Below are 20,318 nucleotides of genomic sequence, written 5' to 3'. Positions count from 1 at the left end.
TGAATTTTTAGGGTTTGAACAAGGGCTCTCCCTGAAGCAGGCAGGGACATCAGCAGTATCTTCAAAAGGGGAAAAATAGATGTCACCTGCTGTTATGTTATGAGAAAAAATGATGGATCCCAGAGACTCCTAATGCTTCCTCTGGCCATGTTAAAGCCTCTGAGGGGCACTGCCATTACCACAAGCAGACAAGTGTCACCTCTGCCTCCCAGGTCCCCCAGCTGAATCATCCAGAGCCAGAGAAGCACCAGGGGGTGATCCCAGGTGAGCATTCCTGTTGCTGCTCCGTGCAGCAGGAGGTGGTGGGCACAGCTGGTGAGGTGTGGGCTGCCCTTGTGCCACCATGAAGGACTGTAACGCTCTGCAGGCACAAAAATTATTTCTGATTTTTTTCCCCAAATTCAAAAGCACTTCAGAGATTTTCAACTGCAAATCACAATCATATTACAGACTGTTTTTCATCAGCACCTGCACAGGCTGGTTTGGAGCCTCACAGTGCTGCACCAACGGGCTGCCTGGGAGAATGAACCCTGCAATTTTGGCATCTGCTGTTCAGGAGTACAGTAAATATTTAAAGCCACCAGACTGAGGTTTCCAAAGGACTCTAAAGAGATTGATTTCTCCAAACCCCTGTGACTGCAAATGGAAAGTTCGTGCTAGTTTCCTTTCAGCCAGCATTTCCCAGAGAGGCTAAATGTGGATCTGGGCTGTGCTGGAGGAAGTAGGGGCTCGCAGTTCCCTGTTAGGTGCTGTGACCAGATCCCTGTGCTCCCCAGTGCTGGCTGCAGCACATGGGGTGCGACAGGGACGTGCTGTTCTGCTCAGACACGCCATGCTGGAGCTCCTCCTGTGGCACCGGATGTCTCATTGTGTTTTCCCTCTTGGCTCCCGCCATGCATCCTCCATCTCCTTTTTTTTTTTCTGAGGGTAAAATCTGGTGTCTCCAGCCAAGCTCACAAGTGCTGGATCTGGGGATGAGGCTCCATCCCTGGCTCGTGCTCGCAGGGGGCTCAGGCTGGCAGGGTGTGCTTGACAGGAGGGATTAGGGACAACCCTGGGGTCAGCCCAGGCTGGGATGAGCAGCCCTGGGAGAAGGACTTGGGGGCAGGAGCTGGACCTGCCCCGACCCAGAACCCCCAGCCCTGGGCTGAGCCCAGTGAGGGCAGCAGGTTAGGGGGGGATTCTGTCCCTGTGCCCAGGTGAGCCCCCACCTGCAGAGCTGCCCCAGCCCTGGGCCCAGCACAGGGAGGAGCTGGAGCTGCTGGAGAGAGTCCAGGAACTGGCACCCAGAGAAGCTGTGGCTGCCCCATTCCTGGAAGTATCCAAAGCCAAGTTGGACAGATTTGGAGCAACCTGGGACAGTGGAAAATGTCCCTGCCCATGGCAGGGGATGGCACTGCATGGGCTTTGAGGTCTCTTCCACCCAGGCCATGCTATGATTCTATGGTTCTATGATTGATAACTCTCAAGTTCACTACCATGGACAGGAACAGTTTCTGTCATCACAAGGACAGATCTAAATTCCCGTGTGACACCTCTTTAAAGAGAAGCTGGTTGAAGTGTCCCCCACAGGCAGGGTGTTTTTCCTTCTGCTCCTCACCTGCTGCTCATGCTTGGGCAGCCTGAGGAGCTCCCTGACTCCTTCCTTGCCAACACTAACATCCAGCCCTGGGAAAACACCCCAGTTAAACACAGCACAAATTGTCTGGGCTCAGACATGCAGGGATGTGTCAAACCAGAAGGGGAGGGAGATACCAGCAGTAAATAATGCTTTTGTAAACAGTCTCTCTCCATCTTTCTTTTTGGCTCCTTCAGGCCCTGCAAGGCCACACTGAGCTCACCCCAAAGCTTCTCCTCCCCAGGTGAACAATCCCAGCTGTGCCAGCCTTTGCTCCCAGCAGAGCTGCTCCATCCTCTGCTCATCCTGGAGCCTCCTCTGGCCTGGCTCCCGCAGCTCCAGCTCCTCCCTGTGCTGGGCCCAGGGCTGGGGCAGCTCTGCAGGTGGGATCCTGCTCCTTCTCCTCCTTGGGTGCTGAAGTAGAATTCCTGTGGGCAAAAAATGGGGCAGAAAGGAGGTGCTGAATCTGTTGGGGCAAGGCCAGGGGCAGCTCCCTATTCCTGCCAGCCCCAGCTGCTCCTGTCACAGGCTTGGGAATGTTTCCCATCTCCGCCCTGGAACACTGAACCAGGCTCTGCTGAGCCCGCCCGAGGCCAAGCTGTGCTCGCAAGGAGCTGTATGCCACGGGAGGCAAACCCTGGAATGAGGGCAGGGAGCGCTGTCCCCAAACCCTGTCAGCGAGCATCGGGACAGCACTGGCTCCGCAGGAAGAGTGGGCAGCAGGAATAGGAGAATCATAATGATGTCAACGCAAATTTGGGCTGAAATGATGTGAGTGAAATCCCCAAAGATGCAATGCCAAGAATAATAAAACCAAGCAGAATGCAAGAAAGCCAAATTACGACAAATAACATGGGGGGAGGGCAGGGGGAGAGAAGAACTGATGGATCAGGCAGAAGAAATGCAGGCAAGGGGCAGAGGCAAGGGGCATCAAACCAGGCGGTGCAAATCCCAAACCCAGCCAGTGTCCATGGAAAAATCTGCCAGGGGAGATGGTGGGTGATGTGGGGCAGGACGAGGCAGAGATGGAGCTGTGGGCATGGACAACAGGCTGGGAGTAACATCACACCAAACAGGACTCAGGAGCAGGAGAAACTCACCTGAGGAGCAGCAGGTGAAGTGCAGAGCCGTGTCCTGCTGGGCACAGCCAGGGCTTCTGCAAACACAGCTCCCTGAGGTGGATGGACATGTGCCAAGGATGGGATGAGTGCTGGGGACTGGGACCTAGCTCCCTGCATGCCTTGAGCACTGGGAGTCCCAGGACAGGGCTTGGGATGTGCTTTACCAAGGGGTGCCAAATACAGCCCCCACCTCCCTGCAGCCACCCAAGGCAGCTCAGCCACTCCCTCTGCAGGTGGGGAAACTGAGGCATTGGGAGGGCAGGCAGCAGGGCCTTCGGGTGCCTTCCCTGCTGTCCGTGGACATTTCCCTCCCTGTTGGAGGGATACATCCCACTGACACCAGCTTTGGGATGGAGGTCGGGCAGCAGCAGGAGGGGTGTGGGATCTGCCTTTCTCCTGGCTCCCAGCTCCCCGGTGGAGAGTGATGGCTCAGCCTGGCAGGGATGGGCCCCACCCAAACCCTGCCCAAGCTCCCGCTGTGCAGAAAGCAGGACCTTGACGCTGTTTGTCACCTTGGAGAGGTGGCAGCAGCGTGGCTAGTCCCAGTCCAAGCCCAACTGCACTTGTCCCCAGCCCAGAGCCCAGCAGAGCTCCGGGGGAGCAGGAAAGCAGCTCACAGAGCTGATTTACAGCTGCTTCACACCGTGCTGTTGCCCGGATCCCCTGGCCCAGAGGAGTGGAGTCAGCAGGCGCGTGGCGCTGCCCACCTGCAGGCACAGCCCCGCGCACGGCTCGGCGCGGCTGCCTCTAATCACCCTCCGTGCTGAAGGATTAACAGCAGCAATCTTGTTCCCAGCCACCCTCCAGATGATACAGCATAATAAGACATATAACAGCCCCTTGGAAAAGAGAAAGTTATAGTTCCCACAGCAACTGTAAGTCAGCCATTTTATACATCTATATATATATTAAGGCATAAATTTAACAACATATATTTTAATGCAAAATACCAGCGATGCACAAGGGGACAAATAACAGTGGTTGAGGGATCCATAACATTTGGCTTTCCCTGCTTCCCACTGATGGAATCTCACCAGCAGCAGCACGATGAGGAAGATGGATCCATCCCACTTGTGGCCCTCTTCCACCTGCTGCTCCTGGTTTTTTGGCAGGGACAGGCACAGACACCCCATCCGTGCACCTCTGGGCCACCCACATGCACAGACATGGCACAGTGCACGGGAAAGGTGCACAGTGCATGGCACATCCCACAGGATGCCACGGAACATGCGTGGCTATGGCAGGGATTTCTCCCGCTGCTCATCAGGCTGAATGCAGAATAAGAGCCTTTTGACAGAGTTCTGGGGTTTTTACTTTTCCAGCTATCAGCTGGAATTGTACAACAGGGATATAGTTCTCGATTACATTTTATGAAATGGCTCAAACCCATGTTGTTTCAGCTCATTTTCCCAGGCAGCTCCCAGCCACTGGCAGCAAACCGTGCACTGCCCATGCCGGGCTGCTCCTCACAGCTGGAAAACCTTGGGTGGCTCCTGCCAACCTGGAGAACCTTGGGTGTTTCCTGCCTGTCCTTGCAAACGTGGGTGCCATGCTCTGTTCCTCACAATGGGCTGCATCCTGCCATGGCAGAGCTGCTTTCCATCCCAGACACCCAAAATCCATCCTGGAGGGAATACATTCCCCATCCTGGGGCAAGAGAGGGGTTTAATGCATGTCCTGAGGTGGCACAGCCATGCCCAAGGCTGCTGCTGCTGAGCAGGGGATGCTGAGGGGAGCAGCCTCATTGGGGACATCCCCATCATCCTGGGAGGATAAGGAGTTTCAGGGATTTAAGCTGGGCTTCTGACTTTGTGCCTCACCAGCCCTGCTTTGTGGTCAGTGTGCCGGCCTTTACTCTGCTGGGCTGTAGCAGGGGTGGCTCTGCTCGCCTGCCCAGGTACCTGGCTCTGCACCCCAGGGCTGGCTCTGCTGCCCCCGGGGGGGGTCTCTGGAGCAGAATAAAGGACATAAAATGCTCTGCTTGCAGCATTTTATGCTCGTGTCTTAACTCGACATAGCATTATATCATCTCGATATTGCAATGAGAGAGCTGAGCTGTGGCTGCGGTTATGACCGATGCTGCCTGGCAGTCTGTGCTATAAGCACCTACGTTTACACTTCAATTAGTTTGCTTAATTGCATCGTCCCCTCTCTGGCTGCCTTGTGGGGAGAGCTGGTCTGGGCTGTGCTGCTTTGCTGGCTGCTGTGGCCCCTCTCCCGTCTCCTCCCAGACAGGCAGAGCTGGGATCGTGGCAAGTCTGAATTGCAGTGCCTGGTAGAGAAATACATATATCTGTATGTATGTATGTATGTGCGATGCTTACAAAGCAATCCCAGCTAATCTCTCTATCCAGGCAGGGCTTTAGGATGTCCTTTCAGCAGGGATTTGTGGAGTTTGGTAGTTATTTTCTAAGAATGCATTACCTGGGGTTTCCGATGAATAATGTAGGTCCTTGTTCTGCAACTTACTTACAAATGTCAAACCTTAAACCACTGAGTCAATGGATCTACTTGTGCACTTAAAGTTAGGCACAGGTTTAAGTGTGGCAGTAAATCAGGGCTGTGCTGCCTGCCCTGGTCCTGCTGGTTGGGGGTGCTGATGGAAATGGCAAATGGTGTTCGAATTATGGAATGGTTTGCATTGAAAAGCACCCTGGAGATCATCTCATTCCATCCCCTGACATGGGCAGGGACACATTCCACTATCCCAGGTTGTTCCAAGCCCCATCCAACCTGGTCTTGGACACTTCCAGGGATCCAGGGGCAGCCACAGCTTCTCTGGGCACCCTGTGCCAGGGCCTCCCCACCCTCACAAGGAGGAATTTCTTCCAGTCATCTAATCTAAATTTCCCTTAAGTTTTAATCCATTCTCCCTTGTTCTGTCACTCCAGTTCCTGATGCAGAGTTCCTCTCTGGCTTCCCTGCAGCCCCTTCAGACTCTGGAAGATGCTGTGAGGTTTCCACACAACCTTCTCTTCTCCAGGCTGAACAGCCCCAGCTTTCTCAGCCTGTCTTTGCAAGGGGAGGTGTTCTAATCCTCTGCTCATCCTGGAGCCTCCTTTGGCCTGGCTCCAGCAGCTCCAGCTCCTTCCTGTGCTGGGCCCAGGGCTGGGGCAGCTCTGCAGGTGCGGTCTCATATGCAGAGCTTACCTTCAGTCAGAAAAACGAAGGAGATGGTGATGCGTGGAGCGAGCCAAGTGGGAAAACCTGATCAGACACCCGGTGTCACAGGAGATGCTCCACTACGTGTTTGGGATTGCTCAGACCCGGCTATCGGACCTTGCCCTTTGCTTTGTTGCTTTGAAGTTTGTGTGGTCCCTCCTCTGGCATCCCTTCTCTCCATCCTGTGACTGCACCTGACAGCTCCAACTCCACACCCAGCTCCCCATCACCACAGGAATTGCCCTGGGGAGTGTCTATTCTGGACACAGAGACGAGCCCTGGTGGGGACAGCAACAAATCAAATGTGTGTGTGGCTCTGCCCGTGGCCTCAGCGGATCCGTGGCACAGCCCCATGTCCACATAACGCTGGGCACACCCCAGAGCGTTGCTGGGCACGGGGCTGTGCTTTGGAGTCCTGGGGGGTTTCATTTAAACCCTGCTGTGAGGGGAGGGAGGGAGGGAGGGAGGCAGTCCCCTAGTGCCAGAAAGGGATGGGTGCAGGTGCTGAGCGCCCTTCCAGAGCAGGGGATGATCTGAAGGTTTGCTGCTGTGGGAACAGGACGGGGAAGTTGAGCACAAAGCTGGACCTGGCACTGCCAGCTGCCCCGGGCCAGGAGGTGTTCCTGAAGCACGGGCACTGCTGCTCCTCTGCCACGGAGGAGATGGGAAAGGTTTTGGTGCCTGAGCTGGGCAGACGTGCTGCAGAGCTCTTTGGAAAAGTGTGCAAGAATGAAATCCCACCTCTGCTCCCTGCAAAGCCCCAAGGTGAGGGTGCCCTGGCAGGGGCTCCCTCCAGCCCACTGCTACCCCACTTTGGCAGGTGCTGGAGAAGGGGATCGCTGGGCTCTCCCCACCGTGCCCGGATCCATCCCAACCCCCGGGAGCTGCTCCCTGAGCGGAATCAATGGGAGCTGCAATAGATCTCCCTTGGATATTCCTGGCTGCGTGCCCTTGGTGCCGGGGCTGCGGCGCTCCCAAGTCAGCGGCAGCAGGACGTGAAACCCTTCAGTCTTGCCAAATGCCTTTTTTACAAATTATTATTATTTTTGGCTCCTATGTGTGCAGCGTGTGTGCTGCCGATGGGGCGGCACCGGCAAAGGAACCCTCCGCAGCAGGAGGGACCGACCCATCCCGGAGCACAGCCCACGGGCACACGGCAAGGCGGGCTTTCAGCAGAGACCTAATTAGCAGTTCTAATTAGCCTCGATTTCCTTGTCACCTGCAGGTCCCAGCTCCTGCTCAGGCTGCATTGCAGAGCTAAAGCATCAACGGGAACGTACGGGCGGGGGATCCCTCCCGGTGACAGCACCCCGGGCTGGCACAGCCTTCCTCACCCTCCTCTTCCTCGGACAGGGACACGGGCGGGCGCGGGGAGGGACCGCGAGAGATAGCAGCGCTAACTAAACTCCTCCCGAACCGCTCTGGCTGGCAGGGAACTTCTCCGAGGGGAATCGGGAATCGTGGTAGAGTTGAAAAAATGAGGGCATGGGGTAGAGGGGCAATAAGGCGTAAAATCACAGCTGGGTAAAAGGAGAGAAAGCGCTTTGCATGCTGTGAGCTCTGCTCTGCTTTTCCTTCCCTGAGCGGGGCTGAGAAGTGATGCTCCCAGCCCATCCCTCCCGGCACAGCTCTCCCGCACAAGAACCAGAGGCATGTCTTTGCCTCAAACTTTGCCTTTGGGAAGTTGGGACAGGCAGGATGGTGTTTGGGATGCCCTGTGGACAAGCAAGGGGGAGGAAGCAAAAGCGAGTTTGAAGCACAGAAACCCACGGCTGTTCTGGGAATAGGGAGTCACAGACAAGTCCGTGCCCCCTTGGAGAGGTGGAGAGGGCCTGGCAGCAGCACTGGGAGCTGCTGGCAAAACTCTTCCTCCCCCATGGCGCTCTCTGGAGAGACTTGTGCTTCCCATGATTGCTTGGACAAATTCTTGTGCGTGAGCCAGCAGCTCTCCTCTTGTCTCTTGTAATTATTGTCCCAGCGTTCTCCTTGAGAGACACCATCTGCTACTCCTCCATCACCAGTCATCTCCCCACCTCCCGGGCGCAGCCCTTTCCCCGGAGAGCTCGGCTGATCGTGCTGATGGTGCAGCTCCTGAGCTCCCGCGCTGCTCGTTAAGCTCCATCACATCAAGGCAGCTGCTCCACCACCTGATGCCCCAGCCACGGGCTCGGGGGCTCTGCTGAGCCCCTGCCTCCCCCAGGACACGCTGGCCAAGAAATGAACAGCCAGGCTGGGGCTGCTGGGCACTGAGAGCTGTGACCCCCCCCTAAGCCCCTGTCCCCTCTCTCGGTGCCTTGCACAGCTGCTGAGGCAGCCCCAGGAGATGCTGGGAGTCAGGGAGAGGGTGGGATATTCCCGGGAAGGCAGCGAGAACGGGCAGCCTGGGGTGGGCACACGGGGACCAGTGCAGGGCAGCTGGGGCGACACTGAGGTGGCAGTGGGCGTGTTTGGGGCTGTTACAACTGAAACAAGCACTTTCTGGGTCAGAAACAAGATGCATTTCAGAGAGCTCTGGGGCTCCCAGGAGCAGCAGGGCCGGGCTCTGAGGCGAGGCAGCATGGGGGTAGCGGCAGTGCTCGGCTGCACCGTGTGCCCGGTGCTATCAGTCTCCTGCTTTTAATCAACACCAAATGAGCCTCCGGGGGCCTATTCTCTCACGACAGCACACCAGAAACTTTCACTGAAGTCAACAGAAGTTACTCACACCCTTAGGCACGAGTCCGTGGTCCTGGGAAGTTTCGAGGGAGCTGTGATTAATGCCGAGCGTCGCAGGCTCGACCACAGCCAGCGCCTGCCTCTTGGTATAATTCACAAGTAAATGTACATTTATATAAAAAATACAGTAAAACCATCACATTTTATTAGGGGAGGGCGCACGATAAATTTTTACGTTGAAGCTTCCAGCAGCCAGAGATGAAAAGTATCTTCAGGAAAATCACTGCCATGGAGACAGGTTTGCATCCCGCCGTATCAGGCGGCTCGTTTGTATTTTTAAGGCATCTCATTAGAGCATTAAATGATCTGTAAAAGGTAAAACCAGCATTTTTCTCAGTGGCTCTGGTGATGGCCAGGCTTCGAGCCCCCACGGAGCAGAGGGTGGTGGGCACATGGTCCATTGAGCCCACTGAGCTTGTACCCTCAGCCCCATCCCCAGCCTGTCCCCAGAGCCGGGTGAGAGCACTAATTTATTCATGCTGGCAGACGTCCTCCTAAAAGCCCCAATAAAACCGACTTTCTCTCTGTTTACCAAAATTCTTGCCTACAAAAATATGCATGCACCTCCTCCAGGATTTACCCAAAATGGAGCAGTGCGTTGACATCCCTGCGCCTCGGATGAGCCGGGGCTGGGCTCCTCCAGCCAGCTTGCCCCTGGCTTTGCGCTGGCACGGAAGAGCTGCCTGTGCGACTCCCTGCGGGCACTCTCCAGCCCTCGGGGCTGGGAAATCCTGCTCCTGGCTGCAGCTCCTGCGCTCCCCCAGCCCTGCTGGCCCCTCTTCCTTCGCCGCCAGCCCGTGGCTCCCCCCAGCAGCGTCTGCTTGTCCATCTGTGAGGCTCCGGCACGGGCTCCGAGCTGCCCTTCTGCTCCAGCTCCTGCTCTTCCCTCCCAAATCCCGCACCACGGCGCTGTGAGGCAATGCAATGCTGCAAATGAATGATTTTTAGAGATGACCAAGATCCCATGATCAGAAATTCTTACATTGTTCCTAGGCCAGAAATAAAAGCTGCACCTGAAGTTGTGGAAATGTTCCAGTGCAGCAGCTCGGGTTTCAAACTGCTGCAGAGCTGGCAAGGAGGGTCCCAGCTTTTACAAGCATGAGAGAAGAAATAAAATGGTCGGGACAGTGAGAGATGAGTGATTTTGCAGACATTTGTCCCTTCCCTTGGCAGTGTTTCAAGGATATCTGGCACCACCTGGACGGGAACGGCTCAGCGAGTGCAGCCGCTCTGGGGAGGAGCTGGGGGACCTTCTGTAGGAAGATGGGGCTGTGCCTGCAGCAGGGATCAGCCTTGGATCAAGAACACCCTTTGCAATGAGCCCCAAAAGTTCCCGTGCATCCCAGTCCAAAGCTGCTCCATTCCCAGCAACCTGGGGCCACTGGCAGGAAGCAACAGGGCTGGGCCAGGAGAAGGATGGGGAGGGACCAGCCTGCAGAGCTCAGCGATGGCTCTGTCATCCTCCCCAGCTCCCAGCAGCATGAGGGAAATTCCCTGGAAGCCTCCAATCCCTTCTTTCCTCAGAAGACTGGGTTTCACCAGTGAGCAGATCTGTGTGTACCTAATGGGAGCCTCCTGAACCCAGCCTAGGCTGGCTGTAAAATAAAGGTGTGCTTTGCTTCACACACAGTATCCTCTGTAAAACATGAGTAATTCACAAAAAATCATCCCCACCCCTGCACAAGGACTTGTAGAATTTCTGAAGTGCTCAATATTTTTTATGAAGTGTTTCTAACCTTCTTTTTGGTGAAGAAAAGCTTGACACGGGAGCAGCTTACCTGCTCATAAATTAGTAGGAAAATTAAAGAGGTTGTACAGCCTTTTTTTTTTTTTTTTTTTTTAATTTCACTACATTTAACCCAGCCCATGCTTCTAAAATATTTGGTGGTGGTAGTGCTGCAGTGGTGCTCCAGAAGGGGAAATTTGGGCTGAGCAGCACCTGGCTGTGCCCAACTGGGCTCCATCACTTGGGCCCTTGCTTTTCCAACAAGGAAAGGAGCAGTGCTGCTGCTGAAGTGCTAAGTGAGGAAGCATAGGAGCTTGTAAAAGGGCAGGATCACTGGTTCTGTGGCCTGGATCCTGTATCTTTCCAGTGGTTTTTGCTCCAGGCTCCATGGCTCTCAGCCAGGCCAGGAGCAGCCTTTGCCCTCCGAAGCGTGGTTGGCGCTGCCCGTTGCAAACACTATTAATCAGAATTTTAGCCTCTCATTAAAAAGGAGGAGGAGGCTGGGAAAAGGAACCTCAATTAAGTGAGGTGAAAGTTAAAACATCAAGAAAAGCTTTTAATTGAAGCACAGCCCTGCAGGGAAATGCAAAGTCACTTGTTTGGCAGCCTTACAGATGGTGGGAATGTCACACTTTGGAGAAAGGAGAGGGAAATCAGGAGCTGGGGTGGTCAGGAGCTTTGAAGAAGTAGGACGTGTACAGAGGGATGAGAGGGAAGGGAGAAGCACTGCTGCCTGTGGCTGACACAGCCTGGCTCCCAGGGCTGGCCCATCCCTGGCACCTCCACTCCTTTGGGCATAGCAGCGTTCCTTGGAGCTACCCACCCCAGCCAGCACCCAGGGAAGCCCCACATACCCCTCTGAGTGTGAGCAGCTCTCCAGGCTATGGGAAGGTTTCCCTTTAACTCGAAGTGTTAGGGGAAAATGCAGTTTTCTGTTAATCACATCCCACGTGGCAGCCCCAGCCAGTTTGTTGTGCCTGCCTAGATGCTGCCTTGGCAGCAGGGGCTTGAGGGAGCAGGACCCTGCAGCTTTTCTCTTCCCTATTTTCATTTGACTTTCTTCTTCTCTCTCCTCTCCTTTTCCTCAGTTCTAGCTGTGTTTTGTTGTTGCCCTGTCCTGTCCCTGAGGGATATCCTGAGTGAGAGGTGACACATCCAGCAGTGGTGTTTTCCACAGAAATATCTTCCCTGTCTTTAGTTTATGACCAGGAGGAATAATCAGAGGAAGATTTGAGTCCCCCCTCCACATCCTTAGAGAAACCACCCCAAAAGCTCCTTCCCTTTTCAGATGGGGTGGGAATAACTTTGCTGGATTTTGGCGAGTTCAGATTTGTGCTTGCCAGGTTTCAGATCATTCCTGGTGGGCTCTCAGCTTTCACTCTCTGACTGCTGCTCCCAGGAGATGTCACCTGCAGGAGGAGAGCCCCTCAAGGAGTGTGAGGTATGGCACAAGCCCAGCTTAATCAGTCTCGAGAACATAAATACTTGCAGAGGGAAGAGTTATGGCTGTGAAGGTCCTGCAGCTCTGCAGCTTCCCCGAGGTTTTATCTCAGCTCTGAATTAGTGGGAAGCAACAGCTGCCACTCCAGTGAGAAGGATGCTTCTCTGAAGGGCACCTCACAACAAGGAGGTGGAGACCTTGGAGCTGCTGGAATGGAGGGGGATGTTCCCTTTGGCTGTGCTGATGCCCAGGGCTGAGTTCTCAATCATATCCTGGAGAACTGGTCTGCAGGCAGGAGTGTAAGAAAACCAGGCTGCTACACCAATCTGAGAACCATAAGATCAGAGGAGAATTGGGAAGACTAACACTGACATCACAGCAATCTCAGGGCAGGCTGGGAGCCAATCTAATGCCACATTAGTGGCAAGTCAAATTTTAAGTCATCTTTTCCCCTAAAAGTCTTTTCTAGGTTTCATGCTCATCAAATCAAAGGAGCAAACTCCAGATCTGACCAGAACTAACCAGTCTGGCCCAGATCTCCAGCTCTGGCTGGCACACACAGTGAGATGCTGAGGAACAGCCTCCTCCTCCCTTTGGGGACTTAACAGCAACAATGATTCAGTGAATAGATTGAAACAAGGAATAAACTCAGAAACTTCAGCACCTGTTGGCTGATCACAGGGAAAATGAAGAGAAAGAACTCAGTGCCTGAATTATTTGTGATGAGTTAATTATGCTGGAAAAGGATGATGGAAGACAGAACAGCAGTCAAAATTCTCTGCCTTTTCCCACCTACGCAGTTTTCTCAGATCTACTCAAAATTAATGTGGAGTTCAATATCAGACCCTCTCAAGAGCTGGGTGAGTCTGAGTCTGAGCCTGAGCATTTTTTGATGTACTACTCTGTCCAGTAGTACTGTTGCCTTGGTTTTTTGGATGTCTCCGAGATGTAAATCAGGTGGGAAGTGAAAGGCTGATAACCCAACCCCTGCTTCTGCAGTGCAGGTGACAGCCCTCCCTGGATGACCCTTAGCACTGCAAGATAGGACAGAGCTCTCACCTTATTAGACCAGCCTAGAAATAATGTTGTCATAGAAAAGCAGAAAGCAAAGTGCAAAGCCCAGGAGGTGGTAGGAGGGGAAGATGAGGCACAAAGTCCAGGAGCTGAGAGCTCCTGGGGACATTTGGGGCTGGGAGATGTGAGGCCAAGAGGAGCACCTCCCACCAGGACTGAGCTTGGTGACCCTCCCCCAACCCTGGGCAGGTCCATGCTCAGCCCCTCAGGACTGGCACTGGGGGAAGGCTCTTCCCAGCTACCTGCAGGATTTACACAGCTCTAATTTTCTACCCTGCTAAAAATTGCACATCTCCTGGGAAAGCTGCTTTCCCAAGAGACTTCCCATGGAATCCTGCATATCCCAGGAGGCTGCAGAGCACCCAGCAAGCTCCGGGGTGTGTAGGCTCAAATAAATCCAGAAGCACATGGGGTATTCCCCATGGGAAGTGCATTACCTACTCTGGTGCGCACAGCAGCTACAGCAGCGATGAAAACCCTGCTGGGATCAGCAAACCTTTAATTAATGTCAATTTTGCAGAAAATAGTGGATGTCCAAAATGACCCTGTGACGAATTGAGGCACGCTCTTGCTCTGTTTTCTTTAATCACATGCATCAGGATTTATGGAGACATCCAGGCTGTTTTCTGAGCTTTAGGGGGCTCATTTTATTAAAAATCCATGGGTTTTTATGCATTTGGTAATGGATTTCTGATGGTATTGTGAAACTGGAGAGAAGCCACTAGTGGGGACTCTTTGGGGCATCGCTCTCGGCACCTAAAGAAGGAAAAAAAATGGAGAGGGAAAAACTTAATGAAAATATATATTTGTATAAACAATCAATGAAGATCGTGTTTGTGTGTTAAACAACCACCTTGAAATTGGTCTGTCTCAAAGGACTGAGCAATTGCAGACTACCTTAGCATGAATGATTTATGACATTCATGAACTTGGCAACTACATCAGTTTTCCTAAACCTGGCAGCAAACACCACTTGCATATTAAGTGAAGATTTATGATTTATAAAACTCACCTCATTATGCAGAGGAACACGAATTGTCTTATGTGTGCAGTCTATAACTCCTGGGACAGATGAAAAGGCAGCTATGACACACAATTTATGTGTTCTTGCTGCTGAGGTGGTGAGGGAAAAGCAAGGAGAATAACTCGGGCTTTGAGCTGGGTGCCTTCAAAGCTGTCCACGTCCCTCTCCCCCCAGGATGATGCGGTGGCTAAAATTGCCTGTTCTCTTGGAGGAATAAAAAAAATCCCTTGCAAAGATTAATGGTGGAGGTCATTTGAATCAATACTCAAAATGATGCCCTCCCTCCAAAAACCACCAGGATTGGAAGCATCTGAGGGGCCTCTGTGGAAATCACACACTTGGTGTTGAGCTCACTGCTCGTATTTTTTCCCCACCTTGTCCTTTCCTGATCCTCCTCACCCAAGGACACAGGTTCCTGGCTTCAAGGAGTGGAGACTTTTGGTCTGGAAGAGGCCAAACTGTGGCTCAGGTTAGGGATGGAGCTCATGGCCCCCAGCAAGGAGTGAAGCATCCACGTGAGCCCTGGGTACAGCTAGATTCCCTCACTGCGGGTCAGGGCAGCATTTGAAAGGCCGCAAAACACACAGGGCTGATGGATTGAAAAATGAGTGACATGATCCAAGGAGAAAACACCCCAGGGCAGTATTCACCCAAATCTACTGCATGAGTTTGAGTGAATCGTGGTTTGTGTGTCCTTGTTTCTTCATTTGCTCAAACAATACAGCTCAAAACTAGACAGCAGATGCTGGTGCAGTTGGATGGGCAGTGCCGTGGGGGGCTCTCAGGGGGTCCTGGAGCACTCTGGAGAGTGCTGAGGGCAGGAAAATTCTAGTCCAGGGCTTCCCCTGCATACCCAGGGCACCAGAGGACATGGACACCTCCTCTTTGGCTGGCTTGAGTAGGGCTCCCACAGGCTGCACAGGGGTGTCTGTGCTGTCCCTAGGCTCGTGGAGGGGCTGAGTCCCCACAGAGACATCACTGCTGCCTTGGGCCAACCTCGGGCTGCTCCTGGACATGGCTGGGTGTCACAGGCAGAACAAGGGGTGCAGCAGGGCCATCGGGCTGTCACCCAGCAGGGCCATCGGGCTGTCACCCAGCAGTGCAGCCTCATGTAGGGTGTGACCCTGGCAGGAAGCTCCTTCCCCACAGCCTCACCAGAGCCAGCTCCTGCTGAGGGAAGGAGAGATCTGGGAGCAGCAGCTCACACGCAGCCCCTGAGCTGTCCCTCAGCCCTGCAGCCACTTGCTAATGACACCCAGGGGCTTTGGCTTCTCCTGCAGGAGAAAAACATATGTGAGGCCTTTGGGTCTGTGTTATAGATGGGTAATGCGATGATTGGCTCTCACAATTAAGGAATTACTATCGCGTGTACGTTATGAGAAGTTTTGTTGATGTACGGTTCCGATATTGCAGTCCGCTGTTTGCTCTCCCCAAAGTGCCCCCTCCCCTCCCCGGCTGTGAGGCCCAGGTGCGAATGGGCTTGTTGCTGGGGGGCGTGGCATGGCAACACCTGACCCCCAATCAACTTGCAAGAAATGATCTCCACCAATGGGTGGCAGAGAAGAGTTGACTGACAGGCTTGGGAGGGGCCAGGGTTGGCTGCACCTCCAGGGGTTTAAAAGGCGGAGCAGCCATTTTGTGGCCGAGTTTGTGGTAGTCGGTCATGCTGTCAGCTTTGCTGGTTTTCCTTATTCTGTCCTTTGTTGTATTTGTAATGGATTAATAAGCCTTTGAAACTTTTAAAGTGAGCAGTCATTTCTCACAGTCTATAACTGGCTGTAGCACTATTTGAATGTGTTAAAAGCTGTCTCAGCCTGCTCTGGCTCCTTGTGCCTGCCCTGGGCTGCCTTTGGCAGTGCAGGGAGCTGGGGAAGGGACGTTCCAGCAATCCCGGTCCAGCCAAGCACCCCCTGCCCCCAGCTAAGCAGGGACTGCAGGAGCTGCTGGAGTTCAAGATGTGGAGGTCTTGGATGTGTCCTTCAGCAATGAAGGGGTTGGCTGGTGCCAAATGTGTTTGTGCTGTGGCTTGGTCAAGCCAGAAGGCTCAGCAAGCAGGAAGTGAGCAGCTGAGGCTGGAGGCAGTCAGGATGTTCTCTTGCTGCTGTTCAGGGGGGACACAATTCATTCTTTATTTTCTGCAGTAAAAACCTGCACTGAGGCTCTTCAAAATATATGTTGGTGCTATTGAAGAGGAGGGAGTTGGGAATGTGAATGATTTTGTTTTCCTCCCTTATTGTGTTATTGCCAAGGTAGCAGAGAAGGAGAATTTCTTCTGTCTGAGCACAAATCAGGAATTCTCCTCCTCCAAATGTTACCCTTTTGTTCACATCTGTCTCATGAGACTGATTCCAAAATGACATTATTGTAACTGTACATACTAAATAAATCACAGGCTCTACCTGGGCCACGTGTGTTGGCAACAGCTGATCCACCAGAAGCTGCTGGCCTCTCTCTCTTCTGGCTCTGTGTTCAGACAGCAGAATAAAGCAAAGTGTGTTTGCACAGAGCAGCTGATGAGGCTCCTGGCTCCGAGGTTTCCAAAGGGAAGGACGGGTACTGAAGAATAACAAAAGGAAGACCAGGTATGGATCAGTGGAGTGGTTCTTATTGTTTCCAGAACAAAAAGCTGTGCTCTTCCTCCAAAAACAAAGACACTGGCTGGGGAGTTTTGCATCCTCTGAGCTGCATTGGGAATGGAAAGTGCTAGTTCTTGGTGGTGGCAGAACCTCAGAGAGCAGCTGAAAGCAGCACAGGTGAGAGGACAGTGGCAATGGGCACCCTGAGGAGCCGGCTCAGAGGGGAGGGCGTGGGGACACAGTGACACACCCTTGTGATGGCCTGCAGGAGGGAGCACGGAGTACTTGGGAGTTCCACAGCTTCGAATTTGGTGATTCTGCAAGTACCAGAATGGGGAGGACAGGAGGGCCAGCAGGGAGGGAGAGATTTATGCAGCAGAGGCACGGGATCTTTCCAAAGCCACTTGACAAGGGAAACGTTTGGGAAACAGGAACAGGGAGATGACTGGGGCTCATGATGGGGTGCTGCAGGGTACGTGGGAGAGTGGATGAGCCTACTCTGGGGCTCCAGGCCAGAGTAGAGGGCTGGGCTATGCTGGAAAACTCCTCCATGGGCCAGGGAAAGTGGGTCCAGCCCAGGCCAGCAAGGAGCAGAGGGAGACTTGTGCCAATGCACAACCTCTTGACAGAGGGGTTCCCAGGGCCTTCCCCTGCCTGTGAGGCTGGGCCCTGTCAGCCTTCCCACCGTGGCACAGCTTGGTGACCTTCAAGCCAGTCTGTCCCCTCAGCAGGGCTGGGACCAGCCTTCAGAGCCTTCCCAAAACCCCTGGCTTTGTACCTCAGCTGCTTCAGATCAGGGTAAAAAAATCTGCAGAGTGCAGCACTTGGAAATTTTCATTTGTACTGCACTAATTGCCCTCATTATTATGGTTCCTGGAGGCACCTCGGATCCTTGTTAAGGCAGCTGCAGTCATGGAGGGGTGAGATGTGGTTTGTCCTCCCTCCGGTCTCCTGCATCCTCGCTGAGTGACAGGGCTCTGCCACTTGCCCTGTAGGAAGGTCTGGTGAGCTGCTGGCAGACACAGGCAGCCTCCCAGCTGCCTTCTTGCTGCCTTGCTGCCTCAGGGTTACTTTCCAATTTATGTTGTGATGCTCTCCAGGCTGATGTTTGTTGCCAGCCCAACTGGGATCATGGGGGTGAAACCAGGGAAGCATGGAAGGATGCTGAGGGGTGACCAGCTCTGTGCTGAACGCCCACCCTAAGTCCTTGTGCTCCTGCTGTGGTTCCCCTGAGATGATTACTTAGCCAAGCATCTGACTGATCCTTCACTGCACCACTGGAGCAATTAAATACCTGAGTCAAACACCTCCGTCTCTCCCACCCTGCAGTGGGTTTATTTCTGCCCCCTGCCCCTTCCCACTGCTGCTGTCCTTTGCAGCCCCTCTCCCCCAGCGAGCCCTCAGTGAGCCTGGAGGATAACCCTGGATGCCAAGGCTGCTCTCCCTTCCTGCACACACAGCGTGTGGGGCAGCGTGATTCAGCCTGACTCAGGGTGCTGCCTGATGTCATGCTGTGTTTGATCCATCACTGCTTTTCCCATTTCCTTCCACCCAGAGAGCAGGAAAGCAGCTGAAGTGTGGCTGTTTTGGCAGCTGCCTCAATGAGCCTTTTCACACCCATCACTTCAAGCCAGGCCAGCATCACTCAGAATAACTTCAGTGCATGTGGGCCCAGTAAACAGGAGCTGCTTTCAAATCCCTGCTCGTGGGGAACAAGGAAGGTGGAGCAGTTAATGTGGAGCCCACCCCACAGGCCTTGAAACACTGGAAGCAGCCCTGGACTGCCTTGGCACTGCCAGATGCCTCTGATGTGCTGCTTACATGAAAAACTCAGGAAAATTCCTTCCATTTTTGTCATTTCCAGTGACATCCTTCTGAGAGAGACACCTGCGGGGCTGACAAATGCACCCCAGTGGTCGGAGGCTTTTTAGGGTTGGAATTACGGCCCCACTGTGCTCCTATAAATGCTCTGCTGCTGATCCCTGTGGGAGCAAGGATGGGACATCCCTGTGGAGCTCTGCCTTTGCACCTGCCCAGGGCTGCCTCGCTGCAAGAGCAGCCTCTCCAGTGCTTCATAGCAGCCTCGTGTCTGGCAGCAGTTCATGGCGAGGAAATTCCTTGGGTTGTCACAGGGCCGCGCCCGTGTCGCTGTGCCCATGCCATGCTGCAGGCAGGGGCTGCCTGGTCCTCGCTGTGGATTGTCCAAGAGGAGGGATCACACAGCCTTGGCCTGCAGTCCCCTCCCTGCCAGATTTCCCCTTTCTCCAGGAAGGCCCAAGGGAAGGGAAGTGCAAGCTCAGAAGCTGATCCTGCCCACTGCAGAGCGTGCTCTGGCTCACCTGAAGGCAGCGAGTGGCGGCTCTGGGGCTCTTGCAGAGCTGCTGGGGCTGTAGCTGTGAGCCACCAAGGGCTATGGCCGTGTGCTTTGCCAGCACTGTGGGCTGTGGGGCTCAGTTTGGGGATGGGAGGGGATATGAGGCAGGCGTGCAGGGGCACAGGACACTGCAAGTGGGGCAGCTGAAAGCAACACCTGAGGGCAGCCTGAAGCCCATAGAGAGCAGGAGAACTTGTTGCACTTGAGGATTGCAGGCTGAAGGTGTGTGCTGGCTTTTTGCTGCGGGCTCAGAGGGACATGGAACGTGGACACGCTTCATGCACTGACACCCCAAGTCACCAGACCCCAACATGATGTGCCCAGGGCCGCTGCAGGTCACACCCCACATAGGAGCAGTCACAGGGGGATTTGGTGACCTTCAGAGCAGAATTTCCTTTTACTCCTCTTTTTAGCCCCTCTCTAGACTGCTGATACGTTTGCCTGTTGCTCTGTGGGCTGCTGCCGTCACAGCCAGGGGCTCTGAGGGGACAGCGGCCCTGCTCCCTTCCTTCCTCCCTCGGGGGGGAGGGACAGCAGAGCTCCTGGAGCCGCTTCCCAGCGTGTCTGTGCTTCCATCGCTGCCTTGCCAAGAGTTGGGAACTGCCGGTTCCGGCAATGAAGCCGTCACTCTGCCGGCTGTGACTCGGAGCAGGCTGCAAGCAGCGCTAGCACGGCCGGCTGCTGCCCCTGCCTGGCGACTGGAGAGGCTGGCACGGGCACCCGCTTGCCAGACTGGAGGTGGCCCATGAAGGACTCCGCTTTCCATCAGCAGAGATGGCCGAGGGATGAAGTCAGGCTGTTGTGTGTTGCTGTTGAGTAAGAAATGACAGACTCATCAGAAGGTTTATTGCTATATTGCGCTCCTTTTTAGAAGCTGTTCCGATCCAGGTAGATTTGATTGGTCATTTAGTTAATACATTTCACTTGATTGGCTAATTAGAAGATGCCCTTCTTATAAACAATCCTTGAGAAAAACAAGAAAACAGAAAGTAGGAAAGGTTGTTTATAATAACAAGTTATTATCGTTTAACTTCAACTCCCTCAAGTCTCCAGGCCGATTCTGGAAAAACCTGTCTGTCGCCCTGTTCTGTTGAGAGTTTTAAAGTTCTTCTAAAAGTTTCCTATGCCTTCTGATATTTACATATTTCAACTGAATTTTCTCACGCATGTTCATGTAAATAATGATTGTTTTGCTTTCTTCTTTGTGGGTGGGGAGAATTGATGGACTGTTGGTTTGACCAGTGTGGTTGGAGAGGTGGCAGTTTCACCCTCCACTCCACTGCCACTTTTGCTATTGTATATATACTGGAGTCAGAAAATATTTGCTTTTCTGGGTTCTTTTTCTTTCCTTTTACATCTAGCCTGCTTCTGTGAGTTATTTTGTGTCGCAGTGTGACACCTGTCTAGCTTTCTTGCTCTCTGACCAGGCTGCCACATCCACAGTTGTGAGCCATGGGAAACACTCTGGTGATCCTGTGGGAGCACTA

General features: G+C 53.6%; 1 long non-coding RNA gene across 2 annotated transcripts; it reads right to left on the bottom strand.

Annotated features, from left to right (window-relative positions):
• Positions 1–13,379: 13,379 nt before the first annotated feature.
• On the bottom strand, positions 13,380–17,065 carry LOC128795886 (uncharacterized). 2 transcript variants are annotated; one of them, XR_008433653.1, is made up of 3 exons: positions 15,037–17,065; positions 13,870–14,324; positions 13,380–13,613 (listed from the first exon to the last, which is right to left on the bottom strand). It is a non-coding gene; the product is annotated as an uncharacterized LOC128795886 (long non-coding RNA). The 2 variants fall into 2 exon arrangements; XR_008433654.1 differs by having other exon boundaries at positions 13,870–15,155; positions 15,254–17,065.
• Positions 17,066–20,318: the final 3,253 nt, after the last annotated feature.

Source organism: Vidua chalybeata, chromosome 15, assembly GCF_026979565.1.
Source record: "Vidua chalybeata isolate OUT-0048 chromosome 15, bVidCha1 merged haplotype, whole genome shotgun sequence".
Lineage (NCBI taxonomy): Eukaryota > Metazoa > Chordata > Aves > Passeriformes > Viduidae > Vidua > Vidua chalybeata.
This window is presented reverse-complemented; position numbering and strand designations above follow the sequence as displayed.